General features: G+C 45.5%; 1 protein-coding gene across 2 annotated transcripts in view; it reads left to right on the top strand.

The window, feature by feature from the left end:
• Nucleotides 1-314: 314 nt before the first annotated feature.
• RABGAP1L (RAB GTPase activating protein 1 like) overlaps nt 315-15,157 on the top strand; it is a 327,249-nt gene continuing 312,406 nt past the window's right edge. The window contains exon 1 of one of the 2 annotated variants that reach the window (XM_044301797.1): nt 315-520. The gene's annotated coding sequence lies outside the window, so the exon portion shown is untranslated. The remainder of the gene's footprint in view (nt 521-15,157) is intronic. The other variant, XM_044301795.1, reaches the window with a different exon arrangement.

Below are 15,157 nucleotides of genomic sequence, written 5' to 3'. Positions count from 1 at the left end.
AGAAAGGAAGGCCACCCTATAGGTGTCATACTACCTTTATTATTTTGACACATTCAATAATAATAATAAAAAAATATATATGTTTTTTTATTTTGTTTATGTTCACTGAAAGCAAGCAGAGAAAATGTTGCACCAGCCATATTGCTTGCCAAACTCCCCCCTCGTCTTAATTACACCGTCTGTCTGAGAAGGGGGTGAGTTTTTAGGGTTTTTTTTTGGCCCCGCAGCCCACAGTGACGGAGCCGGCCGTGCGCGCCCTCGCCGCGTCCCTCCTGCGCGCCCCCGGCGGCTTCCTTCGCTGACGTCGTGGGGGCCGCGCCTCGTGCCTGCGCACACGGGAAGAACGAGAGAAAGAGTGGAAGGAGGGAGGGGGGAAACGTAGTAACTGCAAACGTGCTGCCGGTGGACGGGGGGAGGGGTGGACAACGAGAACCGGACCGTCACTGGCTGGACCCATGAGCGGACGGCAAGCCTCCGTGGAGGGCAGATAAGGCGGCGGGACGCGAGCTGGCGGCTCCCGGTAAGAGAAGAGAGGGTCTCCGGTATAACGGTAACGTATGCGGGGGTGGGCATTGGGCAGAGCCACGCCCTCTAGCGTCTGGAGGGTGCTATTACTGGGTGTCTTGGTGCAGTTCTCTCTCTGGACCACCTGACCTGGGGTAGGTGCCCCCCTCCCTCCTCCTGTCATTGCCACTGTCACCAGTGTAACCCTAAGGCTCATTCTTGTCACCCTGGCAGAGGATTGGCACTCCTGTCGCCCCAAACCCCCATTATATCATCACCTGGTTTAAGTTCCACAACTTTTGTTTCCTCCTACAGAAGTGTCCCCGCCGGTCGCCATTCCATTGACAGCCGCGCTCTTGTGCGTTATTATTAGGATTTTTTAAAAATCCGACCGTCCATTCGGGGACCATTTTCCCAGGGTGGCACTACGCCGCCGTCCCCTAGCCCGCACAGAGGTCCATTCTGCTGCTCGCCACGTTGCCGGTCTCCTCGTGCCACACCAGGGCACTCCTGCCACGTGCCGGCGTGGGCCACAGGTCCCTAGAATTAGGCTGCGGACCCGGGCGGAGGAGGAACTCTATGACGGCAGGAGTACAGAGATGTGCCACACGTCACCGCTGGCACGGACGAGGCTGTGATCGGGGGGATTACGAATACTGCAGATGCCAGAGCAGCGTTGTTGTGTCTTCTGCCTACTGGTTTATTCCCTTCAGTCTGCGCGGACGTGTTTTATCGTCTGAGATCTTTCTGCTTGTTTAGCACATTGTGCGGAGGATTTACCAAGTGTTTCATTTAACTTATCTTGAAATCAGCCTTGTATATGTGTGCGTTATGTAACAAAAGTGGTATATACTTCTGTATTTTTATATATACTTATATTTCTATATTTCTTTCATTATATACTTATATTTCTGTATTTTATATTTTTATATACTCATATTTCTCTATTATATTATTTATATAGACTTATATTTATATATTTTATATTTTTAGATTTATATATACTTCTATATTTTATTTTTATATATGCTGATATTCTGTATTATTTTTATATCTATATACTTATATTTCTGTCTTTTATATTTATTTATATCTTTAATTATTTCTAAATGTGCATTTTTTATATTTAGCTGTGTTTTATATTTTTATATTTATTTAGCTATGGTTTATATTTATATTTTTATATTTATACATATTTGTTTATCTTTATATTTTTACTATATTTTTATTTTTATATTTGTGTTTATACTATATAATACCGCCTAGTGTTGCATTCAGTAGTGCTAAAGTGATTTGTCAGGGAGCTTCTTGGACTTTTGACCAGTTCATTAGAACTTATCGCTCTGTGCAGTCACTCAGGACAAACAGTGCCGCAGTGGTTTGTCGTAGACGCCCGTGTTCAGTCAGATTTCTATACAGTAGAGCACGTATTACTGTCTGTAGCATCACCCAGCAACGTCAGGGTTTTCACAGTAGTAAGTGCAGTCACTTTGCACCAGGATTACCGATACAGGCAGTGGTGTGAGGCTTGTTGTAGCTCATGCCTCACTGTCACACGAGAGGTTACACCGATGCTCAGTATGGCCATATTACGGTATATTGCATTAGTAGGTCACCAGTATTGCATGCGCATTATGGATGCGTCATACTGATGAGCTGTCTCTAGGGAGGAAATTGAAATACGGATGCAATAGTGATGACATTGGACAGGTTGGATGACCCATAACATCTGCAGGTTTTTGGTTGCGCAGTCTGCACCGAAATACCACAGCAATGTAAACGGTTTACAACACCCTATTCCTGGCAGTGTAAATTGCGTTCACACTGGGATGCGTTTCGAAATTTGCTGCAGAATGTGTGTGTACTCCTCGCCGACATACACACGAAAATGGAGACATGCAGTTTTTTTGCCAATGTCTTTTTTTTCTTTCTTTCAGTTTTGTATTTTTTTAATTTTTTTTTGTCTATGGCATTATTTTAAAAACTGCAGCATGTTATTCCTCATGCACATAACTGTATTTTCAGTCGGCATCCGATCTGCATTTTTTTGCTGATTGGAAGTGGACCCAGTCATTTCAATGGGGCCGCAAGAGATGTGGAGAGCACACCGCGGGCCGTCTGCATCTGTACGTCCGTTCCGCAGCCCCGCAAAAAATGGAACATGTCCTATTCTTGTCCGATTTGTGGACAAGAATAGGCATTTGTAACAAAGGGCGGGACGTTCCACCCATCTGCAAAATACGGAGCGCACGCCGCGGGTATCCGTGGTTTGCGGATCTGCAATTATGTATATGGTCGTGTGCATGAGGCCTTACAGTGGTGGAGTATAAACTCTATTCAAACATGTATTAACAGAACAATGCAATAAAAACACATGTGGTATTCAAAAAGAAAAAACAAGTATTTTTATTTTTTCTTTTGTTTTTTTTTTTGTTTTATTTTTTTATACTGGTAATAGCCGATTTGTGTGTAAAGGAATCCTTTGGGTAAATTCACAGACAGCAGATTTGTTGCAGAAATTTCTACAGCTGATCAGCCGGTGTGCTGGGAGTCGGTCCGCTGCAGAAGTTACATCGATGACTTGGGGCGCATGCACAAAACCGTGTCCATATTGTGGTCCGTAAGCCACGGATACCTTCCATATGCAATCTGCATTTTTCTCGCCCCCTCTCTAGAAATCTGCAACACAGGCCAGAATAAGACATGATGTATAATTTGCGTAACAGGCATTAAGTTGCAGAAATTCATGCCATGAATCTGCCACACATGAATATTCTCTAAGTGCCCATGGCCGTGGCCCCGCCGTGGCCGTTGTGCATAAGGCGGGTGCGCTATACATGGATGCAGACCCATTCACTTGAATAGATCCACAAATCCGGAGAGGCGGTGCGGAACAGAAGCACTACAGAGTGGTTCCGCTCCGTGCCTCCGTTCTGCAAAAAAGTTATGCATGCACTACTTTTTTGCGGTGCGGATCGCGGACCCCATTCAAGTGAATGGGTCTGTGATTCTCATGCGGCAGCCTCACCGTCATGCCCCTGCATTGCGGACAGCAATTTGGGGTCTGCAGCATGGGCACTGAGTGCGCATGAGCCCTAAGGGTAAGTCGGATATGCCTGCCTGTTTCATTGGGACTATTGGACTCTCTCATGTGTTTAGAGGAATTCTGACTTGATGACGTAGGTGGCAGATGTCAGCGTAAGGGATCATGCACACAACTGTTGTTGTTTTGCGGTCCGCAAAACACGGATTACCGCCACTCTGCATTTTGCGGCCCCTAATAGAACAGTCCTATCCTTGTCCGTAACGCGGACAATAATAGGACATGTTGTAAATTTTGCGGCATGGACGTACGGACATGGAATGCACACAGAGTTGTTTCTGTATTTTTTGCTTCCCCATTGAAGTGAATGGTTCCGCATACGGGCCCAAAAAAAACGGAATGGATACTGACAAAAAAAATACGTTTGTGTGCATGTGCCCTACACAAGGATTCAACATGCTCGATCCTTTGCTGTCAAGATGGATAAGCCGTGACCAGAGGAGTCTGGCAGCAGTTTACTTTTCCCTTTGAGAACATGATAATTAACGTCTAATACAAAAATTGGAGGCGGTGCCCAGCCTATATGACAGGAAGCTGCGATCAGCAGCAGGTAACACCCCAGGTGCCGCACCTGAAGGGTTAACTGCTGCCGCTGATCGCAGCTCCCTGTCAGAGGCAGGGTGCCGGCTATGTGATTCTGCGCCGACACACCCGCCTCCTGTATTAAACGTTAATTCATTGGTGGAGCAGTGCACCCAACCCCCTACCCCCCAGAACTAAAATGATTGGTGGCGCAGTGCGCCCCCCCCCAACCCCCGCAGTATTAAAGTCATTGGTGGCAGTGGTCCCCTCCCCTCCTCTTCATTGGTGGTGCAGTGGCAGTTCCGATCGGAGCCCCAACAGTGTAATCATGGGTCCACTACTGAAGCCCTGGCTGCACAGGGCAGCAGGGAGAGTGTGAGATCCTTTTCACCCTGATAGAGCTCTATTAGGTTGAATAGGACAAGGGATGAAAAGATCCCAGGTTCTAACCCCTAAGGGGGGAAATAGTTATTAAATAAAAAGTTACATAAAAAAACAAATATTAAGTATAAATCACCCCCTTTCCCAATTTTACATATAAAATAAATAAACATATCACATATTGCCACAGTCCGAAAAGTCCAAACTATTAAAATATATATTTTTAAAAAATGTGGTGAATGCTGAAACAGAATATTTTTTTAAATATTTTTTTTTAATGAAAATGCACAGAATATCGATATAAGTTATCGACTACCGACTTGAAAGTTCACAGGTTATCGGTATCAGCTCTAAAAAATCAATATCGATCTATCCCTAGTTTTCACCGACCCCCAGACTTCAATGGACGTGTTTAGTCTGTATAACAGATCAAAGCAGTGCATGTCTTCTTGGGTTTTCCAGGGACCCATGGTCAGCGGAAAATCACTGATGTGTGAATAAGCACATTAAAACCAATGGGTGCGTGTGCAGAACATGGACAGCACATGTCTGTGATTCACTAAAGTGTGAAAGAGTCCTAAGGTGTATGGAGAGCTTTCAACACATAATGACGTTTTTCTGCACTTTTGCTTTTTTTGCAATATTTTTTGCAGCCTTTTTGCAGTGAAACTCTAATTCTGAATGTTAAAGGGGTTTTGGGTTCACAGATGAACCCAGACATAAGCTCCCCTTCATTCCTTTAACATGTAGGATAGGCGCATCCTTGCTCCGATGCTTCCCTTGCCCTGCGCTGCGTTGCACAGGGCAAGGCCTGTTTATTGTGAGCCGGTAATGAACCGGGGTTCACATCAGTATGCTAGGCAGAGACCCTGGTGACATCACCGGAGTGTATAGCGCTGTTCTGGGTGGTATTAAAGGGTGGGTATCACTAGTACTCGCCTCTAAAACCTGCCTAGAAAAGCGCTATACATGCCCACTTGAGCCGGTGTCGTCACTGGACTCACTGGACCAAGCACGCTCATAGGAGTCTATGGGTCCGTGAAAATCACTGACGCCATGGATGGCATCCGCGGTACGTCCGTTTTGTCACTGACGGCTGATAGGAGATTCTTTTGAAATTAATTTTCAGCTGAGCAATGTCAGTAAATTACAGATGACACACGGATGGTAAAAACGGACACACAGACCAGCCTGTCGGGCCCCATACTGCAGACGTCAAATTGCGGTCCGCAATGCACAGGCACCGACCATGGGGCCGCTGCATGCGGATGAGGACCCATTCACTTGAATGTGGTCCGCGATCCGCATCCGACGGTCCGCACCTCAAAAAGTAGTGCATGCACTACTTTTTGCTGTGCAGAGACATGGACGCTTGGGGTTCTGTTCCTCTGTTCCGTGCCGACTTTCCAGTGAATGGGTCCACATCCGTACTGCGGGGTGCACACGGCCAGTGCCCGTGTATTGCGGACCCGCTGTCTGCAGTTGTGTGCTCCACATTACCTCTTCTCATCTTTACAGAATGACACTTGGGGTCCGTTTGCTGAGATTTTATTTTCCTCCCCTTATTACCGACCAGAGGACGAGATCATTTGTACTCGTTGCATCGCCGTCTCGGAATGGGATTTCCTTATGAATCTTCCACTTCACATTTTGCTTAAAGCGATGATGAAGTGTCCACCCAAAGTCCGTTTGCAGCTAATTAAGTAAACTCCATTTCCACTATTGCCTGGCATTGCAGATTGCAGAGGTGCAAGGAACGGATTGTCCGGTCATTATTTTCCTGTGGAGCGAGCGCTGCAGTCATCTTCTGGAAAACATAAAGTGAAAGGAAGGTGCGGCCACACCGTCAAGTTTCCTGATGCAGTATTTGAAGGCAAAATCAGGAGTGGATCATAAAAGGAGAGAAAGTATAAAAGACAGATTATTTTTTATTTTTTTTTATAAATTCTTTTCAGGTTTTAGATTTAAATACTGCATAAAAAAAAAACTGAACATGTTTTATGATCCTGTATGGTTTAACTTATTAAGGCCTCATTCACATCTCCATTTGTGGTTCCAGCAAAGTGCGGATCCTTTATTTCGCCGCCGGATCCCCATTGATTGCAAAGGGGTACTGGCGGTGATCCAGCCAATATCTGGGAAAAAATGCTGGGTCTAGGTCGGAAGAAAAACATTGCATGCAGCGGTTTATGTCCAGCTGAAACACAGCATTTTTGCCAGAAGTTGGCCGGATAACGGCCGTACGCCATTGCAATCAATGGGGATCCGGCGGTGAAATAGAAGATCCTTCAGGCTGCTGTATGCTAGAACAGCCTGCCTGCATCCACAAACAGAGATGTGAACGAGGCCTAAGGGGGTTATCTTGGTTAATAAAGAAAAAACTAGTTGGACTTTGCTTAAATGGCAGCAGCGGTGATATGCCTATATACCTCACGTGACCTCCGCAACCAAACACTGGTGGGCTTGTGCCATGTACCACTGAGGCCAATGGTTGGCTGCAGTGGTAACCGCGTGCATGCACGTTGTCCTCTCATTTACTTCCATAGCTAGGAGACCGACTTGCATGAACAACCCCTTTAAGAACCTGTAGATGCTTTGTGTGTCACTGTGTAGTGTGAAGCAGTGATTTTAATGGAGAATGCCTCCTCCTGCTGCATTGTCTTCTTGGGGTCTGCAGTAGTCTTTACTCTGTCATTAAAGGGGTTGTCCTTTTTAAGACAACTTATCACCTATCCACAGCATAGGGGGATAGGTGTCATATCAGGGGGATCTGACCGCTCACGCCCACACCGATCTAAAATAGAGTTCACTTTGCAGGCACTGTATTAGCCTACCTGCACACGAACATCTGTATTTTGGAAAAAAAACGGACGTCCGTATGGCATCCTCCTTTTTTTTTTTTTTTTTTTTTTGCGGATCCATTGTAACAATGCATATCCTTGTTCGCAAAACAAACAAGACTAGGACATGTTCTATATTTATTTATTTTTTTGCGGTGCTACAGGACTGGAGCATCGGATGCGGACAGCACACAGAGTGCTGTCCGCATCTTTTGCGGCCCCTTGAAGTGAATGGGTCCGCACCGAAGCCGCAAACCCTGTGGTTATTTAGAGTAAAAAAAAAAACTCACATCATCCACAACGTGTTCAGATAGCCTTAGAGATTAAGGTTGCTGTAATGTTCCCTCACCATACTTTACACTGCAGCTGTGCTGCCTTATAAGCACTAACCCAGCAGAAGTTCATCTGGAAGGCAGCACATGTAGAACTGATTTCTGTTACTGCAAAGATTAAATGATTTTTAGCTACAAGCAACTTGTCCAATTGTGAGAAATGACTTCGCATCAGAGTTTTTGATGCAGTTGTTGAAGCTAAAATCAAGTGTGGATTATAAACCTGGGACGGACTGGGAACTTAAAGCGGCCCTGGAAAAAAACTAAAAGTGGGTCCATGTTGTAGCCAGGTCCAAATTAACCTAAGGCAGCGCTAACAAAAGTGGGCGGGTCTAACACAAGTAGGCGGAGCCAACAATACCATTTTGTAGCTCAAAATACCACCCCAGCAGAGCCAAATACCACAGTGCATCACAAAATACTGCCCCAGAAGATGCCCCACTGTAGTGGCCTGCGCCACGTTCTGTCCCTTCTCCAGTTGCCTCAGGTGTCTACGCATGGTTTGTGGCCTTTAAATTGAGAAATAACAGTGGACTTAAAGGGATTCTGTCACCAGGATTAACGATATAGCGATATTTATATGTGCCCATCAGTCTCTTTGCTGTGTTTGAAATGATCCCACTGTTAATGCTCTGTGTGTGTATCGATCCTATTGATATGTAAATCACCTCTGTCAGGAGCCCAAGGGGTTGTCCCTCGATATGTTGGAGCCCAGCCGCCCCCATCGATCCGGAGCCCAGCACCGCCTACCACTTTATGTATTCACTCCACTTGCCCTGACGTCATTTCTTCTCAGTGCCATAGTCTCGCGCAGGCGCAGTGGACACTGTAGTCTGCGCCCATGCGGACTACTGGCATTGGCTTTGATGAGTCAACTGCGCATGCGCCGACTCTGTTTTCCGGTGCCAGCATGGTGCGCAGGGAGCCGACGCATGCTATATAGTTAATCCTGGTGACAGAATCCCTTTAATGTGTCTAAGGGTCCATTCACACATCCGCAAAATGGGTCCTCATCTGTTCTGCAATATTGCGGAACAGGTGCAGACCCATTCATTTTCAATGGGGCCGGAATGTGCTATCCGCATTTCCGTTCCGCAAAAAAAAATAGAACATGTCCGATTCTTGTCCACAGTTGTGGACAAGAAAAGGCATTTTCTATGAGAGTGCCAGCGATGTGCGGTCTGCAAAATATGGAACGCACATTGCCGGTGTCCGTGTTTTGCGGATGCGCAAAACACATACGGACGCATGAATGGGCCCTTAATGTGGCATTATTCATTAAGCAGTTGAGGAATGAGGTCCTTCAAGGGGTTTTCTGAGACTTTACTACTTATGAGCTGGATTGGTCATTAATATCTGATTGGTGGGGGTCCAACACCCGGGACCCCTGCCGATCAGCTGTTTGAGAAGGCAATAGCGCCACAGCTTTTCCTAGGCCAGTGACAACACGTTCATCTATCATATGGCCTAGGCCAGGGATCAGCAACCTTCGGCACTCCAGCTGGTGTGAAACTACAACTCCCAGCATGCACACATGATTGGCTGTTCTTCTATCTCACATAGAAGTAAATGGAGCATGCTGGGAGTTGTAGTTTCAGAACAGCTGGAGTGCCGGAGGTTGCTGATCCCTGGCCTAGGCACAGCCCAGCCCCATAGAAGTTATTAGGGCAGAGGGTGATACCAAGCACAGCCTGGTATACAATGTACAGGGCTGTGCCTGGTGAGCTGAGAGGTGGCTTCTCAAACAGCTGATCAGCAGGAGTCCCGGGTTTCAGTCCGCCACCGATCAGATACTAAAATGTCCCAAAAAACTTTTAATGACCCAAAAATTAAGGACTGTTTCACACGTCGGTGAATCCCGGACGTGTGCTGTCTCTGTTCTCCTCAGACGGCACATGTACCCAGAGATTTTAATGTGTTTATTCATACATTAGTGATTTTTCCACTGACTGCAAGCGGTGGTATAACCATAGAGAGACATACCCCGCTTTGGTCTGTTATGCGGGCCAAACACGCCTATTAAAGTCTATGGCTCTGTGAAAACCAGTGACGCAACACAGATGGCATCCGTGTTCTGTTGGTTATTTTCTCAGACCATTGCTAGGAGATGCCCTGGAAAATAACAAAAAATGGACCAAACGCGGACCCTTCACAGACGTGACATGGTCGTGTCTTTCCTGCTGCAGCTAAGGGGGTGTGTCTCAGCTCTACCTATCACAGCTCAGGAGGCAGTTGAAGGATGAAACTGAGCATGTGCGGCCACCTCAGTGAGCAGGTCAAAGAAATAAGAAAATAACAAGCAGCAGATGGCGCTATACAGATACATTTTATTGAATAACTCAGTGGCTATACAAAATTTTAATTACATGCAATTATAAAAGAATTCAGATCCAGGTGCTGGTTTGAAAACTGTAGGATATTTTTTGTGGGATAACTCCTTTAAGCAATGTCATTTAAAGGGGCATCTGCATGGTTGAGATAGAAGATGGAGAACTCAATATAGAGGTTATATAGTGGGTAGCACAGGCTGCTGCCTTCACAACATCATATTCCAGCGGTATCATTACTGTTGTGGAGAGATTCAGCGCTGCTTATCGGAACAAAGGCGCTCATGTTTCCTGCCATTGTTCGGAGTGTAGAGAAGTCCGTAGTGAGGGATATACGGCACCCCCACTTCTGACAACTGGAAGCTCTCATCAGGTTCCGACAACTATGGTTTTTCTACTAAGCAAAAAAGGAAAATTATCAAAAACGCAAAATTAATATTTCTAGCAGAGCTGTCTAAATCTAGGAACCGCTCATCTCATTAATAACTCCCATGTTAAGAAAGGGCCTCACGTGCTGTTTAATTTTTATATACAGCTGTCACTCTCAGGGCGTCACATCCATTAGCAAGTTTCTTAAAGGGCATCTGTCAGCAGTTTTGTACCTATGAAACTGTCTGGCCTGTTACATGTGCACTTGGCAGCTAAAGACATCTGTGTTGGTCCCATGTTCATATTTGCCCGCATTACTGAGAAGAATTATGTTTTAATACATGCAAATGAGCAACGGGGTCTTTACTGTTACACCTAGTGGCTCTGCTCTCTCTGCACTTGTCGTGCCCTCTCCAGTTCGATTGATAGAACCATGTGTGATGATGTTTACACTGCCTGTTCCTGACAAAGTGCAGAGGGTGCGGCAGTTGCAGAGAGAGCTGAGCCTCTAGGTGTAAGGGTACCGCCCTGTTGCTCCTAGAGGCTTATCTGCATATATTAAAACATCATTTTTCTCAGCAATGCGGACACATATGAACATGAGACCAACACAGATGCCTTCAGCTGCCAAGTGCACATGTAACAGGTCAGCCAGTGTCGTAGGTACAAATCTGCTGACAGTTGTATTTTAACCCCCCAACATTGAAATTAAAGCGCCGAGAAGGGAAAGCCGTAAGGTTATGCACATTGAGTATGTAGCAGGTGTCACTAAGATCTGCAGATGATCACATATCCAAACACCCACGTGAATGCCGTGTGCATATACCAGCGCCCTACCAAACTGAAAAAACGATGTGAACAGAGCCTAAGGCTAGGGCTCCACAGCGATACAGTCACTTGTCCTGTAATTTGCTGTAAAATCACAGTCTAATTAGTTGCTGTGAGCGATGTAAGCACATTGGGGCACATTTATCAAGCTTGTCTGTTTTTAGCCATAAAATAAGGTGTATTTCATTCGTCTGCCTTTTGCCGAGTATTTATTAAGGCCTAGTTCAAACTTCAGTGTTTGGTCAGTGATTTATATCCGTGATTTTCAGCCCAAACAAGGTGTAGGTCCAAAACACAGTACAAGTGCAGATCTTTCAATTCTACCTTATCAATAGAGGCTCCATTCCTGGTTTTAGTTTGGAAATCACTGTTGATGAATTAGACTCATTGTATTTTTAGGAGTCTGCCCTCTGGTGGTTGTTTTTTCAGTTTGACAGGTTAATATTCACTTAAACTGGTCTCATTTATTTGTGCATGAAAAAACTCACTTTTAATGCAAAAAAAGTTGCACTTCACCACTGAAAACACATGAAGAAAAGTACACCAGCCCTGGGGCGGGGTAAAAATTTGACTGTTTTTGCGACAAAGTCAGTTGAAAAAAAAATGCTGACTTAATCTAAAAAGTTAAAATAGCTGAATAAGGCACAAAAGCCCCCAAAACAGGCGCAATTTCAGTAGTAAATGCGACAAAAAAAATTTAACTTCTAACTATATCAGGCTAAAAACAAACACTTTTTAGTAAATGTGCCCCATTATTTTGTTATCTTTTTTTTCTTTTTTGGGAGCCATGAGCTAAATGGAGATATACCATAGACTGTTGTGCCAGCACTTGGCAGGTGTAAGTGAGCGCCAAGCCTACAATATGCTAGAGCTGGCAGACAGTAGTAATTGCTCAGTACCAACAGCCAATGGCTGCACAGCACTGACTTAGCGGGGGCGGGGTTTTGAGATCGGCTGCTGCTGCCTAGGATGCATGCAGCAGCGGTTGTCTCTCCTGTTTTCCATGGACCTCTTGGGGTCAGTCAGACGTGCTAGAAATTTCTGCAACCGATTTCATGAATGACAGTCTCAAATATTCTACAAAAAACCTGACAAGTATGAATTTACCCCGTTAGATAAAAAAATAGATAAAGGACTTTGAGGTTTTATATTTGCTGCGGCTTCTTGGTTGTTTTGGAGGGAAATGCTCTTCATCTGAACCTCTATTGTTCTGTCAGCACTTCACCGAAGCTTCCTCTTTCCTGCCGTTGATTTCTAGGCTTTATAAATAGTTTTCCTTCAGATCCTTCGTCTTACTACTTCTGTGCTCCTGGACGTTGGGTGGCGGCTTTCTTTCCCCATGATGCAGAAGCTGTGGAGGCCTCTGTTATGTAATCGCTGGCGTCTTTTTTAGGCCTCTGTTTAGAGGGAAAGTTTGAAACAGTTGGAAATGTTTAGTCATTCTGCGCCTGGTTCTTTCTCTCATCTCAAGATTAGGAGGAAAGTGAAGGGACTTCTTTTACTTCTGTCATAATTCTGGGGATTCCCCACCATCTTAAACCAGTAATTTTAGGCATGAAACCCTCACGCCCTCGAGTATCTGAATTTCCATTTCCTATATACGCTACATAGAGAAAAGTATTGTGATGCACCATTAAATTCAGGTGTTTGATTTATTCCCTTTGCCACAGGTGTATAAAATCCAGCCCCTAGCCATGCAGTCTGCCTTAACAGACATTTGTGAAAGAGCTCACTGAATTCCTGCGTGGTCCTGTAATAGGTTGTCACTGTGGCAAAGGGTCAATCTATGAAATTTCTTTCCTCCTAGATATTCCACCTTTAAAGGGATTGTCCAGGTTCAGAGCTGAACCCGGACATATCGCCATCTTCACCCCTCCGGCCCCTCTGACATGAGCATTTCATACTCCGATGATCTCCTTTGCCTTGCTCTGAATTGTGCAAGGCAAACGCTTTTTTTGGAGTTTCAGTGACGTACCGGGCTCTTCATAGGGACTGCTAGGTGGAGGCCTCCGATGCTCATGTTAAGGAGGTCCGGAGGGGTGAAGTTGGGGTTATGTCTTGGTTCAGCTCTGAACCCAGACAACCCCTTTAACTGTGAGTGATATTATTAAAAAGTGGAAGCGTTTAGGAACCTCGGCCACAAATTAGAGACCACGTTGAGTTATAGAGCGGGGCCACGGAGTGCTGAGGAGCACAGTGCAAAAAAGTCACCAACACTCTGCTGACTACATATTTGCAGAGTCCAAACCTTTTCTTACATTAACAAAAACTGTACACTGGGGATCTTCAAGCCCTGGGTTTTCATGGCCGAGGAGCTGCATGCAAGCCTTACTTCACCAAGCACAATGTCGAGCGTTGGATGGAGTGGTGTAAGTCTCCTTCAGGCCTAAAACAAACAATAGGAAAATGCAACACACAGAACCCAAACAAAATACAAAAGGGAAAGGACAGACTTAACTTTAAAGGGGCTATGGAAGCACCAGAAACTCCGCCAAGGACTCTGGAGCAGTGGAAACGTCTTCTGTGGAGTGGAGGATCAAGCTTCTCTAGGTGGACAAGTCTGGATCTGGAAAATACCAGGCAAATGTTACCCACCTGACTGCATTGTGCCAGCTGTACATTTTGGTGAAGGAGGGATAATGCCATGGAGGTGTTTTCTAAAGGTTGGCCTAGGTCCCTTAGTTGCAGTGATTGGAAATCTTAATGCTTCAGCAGACCAAGACATGTTGGAAAATTGTATGCTGCCAACTTTGTGGGAACCATTTTGGGGAGGTCCTTTTCTGTTCCAGCATGATTATGCCCCAGTGCAAAAGCAAGGTCCATAAGGGCATGGTTGGGTGAGTTTGATGTGGAAGAACTTGACTGGTCGCACAGAGCCCTGACCTCAACCCCATCCAACACCTTTTGGATGAACTAGAACGGAGATTGTGAACCGACCACCTTGTCCTACATCAGGCTGGGTTCAGACCTGAGCATTTTACAGCGCGTTCCTACGCGCTGTAAAACGCTCAACAGGCACGAACCAATGATTCCCTATGGGAATGATTCTCACCTGAACGTTTTACAGCGCGTACGATCGCGCTGTAAAACGCCCGACGCCCCAAGAAGTACAGGAGCTTCTTTGGGGCGTCTTGTTGCGCGTTCCCGTACATAGACTTCAGCGGGAACGCACGACAATGGGCGTTCGCTTGTCTCTGTGTATGCACGATTGCAAACGCCCGTACAATCGCGCATACAGAGCGTACGTTCAAGTACACTCGGGTCTGAACCCAGCGTCAGTGTCTGACCTCTCCACTGCTCTTCTGGATGAATGGGGAGATGTTCCTACAGACACCCTCCAAAATCTTGTAGAAAGCCTTCCCAGGAGAGCAAAGAGAAGACCAACTCCTTATTAATGCCTATGGGGTGTCGTGAAATGTGTAGATGTTCAGATATTTTTGTTCAGCCTTTGATTTAGTAGTAGTTGTGAAGTATAAAGCTCATTGTACCACCCAGGCTTCACTTTCTGGCCTGGTATGAACCTCTGATGGTGCAGTGCTAAAACAAGTATAAACGACCTTATTATAACCAGAGAGTACAGATAAACGATTAAATTTAAAGCCCTTGATGAAGATTAATGTGATCTTTGACATAACTTTTCTGAGATACTTTATATTAGATTTCCACGTGTCTCTCTGTAATTTGGTTATGTGCATTGTGCGTGACTGCGTGTCACGCTTCGGTTTGGGAGGGAAACACCACACCGAGCAATGGAGGGGGATGGGGGGGGGGGGGCAGGGAATGAGGCCTGAGAACTAGGGAAGGAAGATGGACACCTCCTAGTTAAAACCCTAACCAAAATCCTGACTGACTACCAGTATGAACAGACCCCAAAGGTAGTTGAGTTCATACGCAGGAATACCTAGAGTCCTATCTAGCCCTATAGGACCCTGGTACTAATGGCAGTGACGA

The sequence above is a fragment of the Bufo gargarizans genome, chromosome 7, assembly GCF_014858855.1.
Source record: "Bufo gargarizans isolate SCDJY-AF-19 chromosome 7, ASM1485885v1, whole genome shotgun sequence".
Lineage (NCBI taxonomy): Eukaryota > Metazoa > Chordata > Amphibia > Anura > Bufonidae > Bufo > Bufo gargarizans.
Note: the sequence above shows the minus strand (reverse complement) of the source record. Positions and strands in the feature narration are given on the sequence as shown.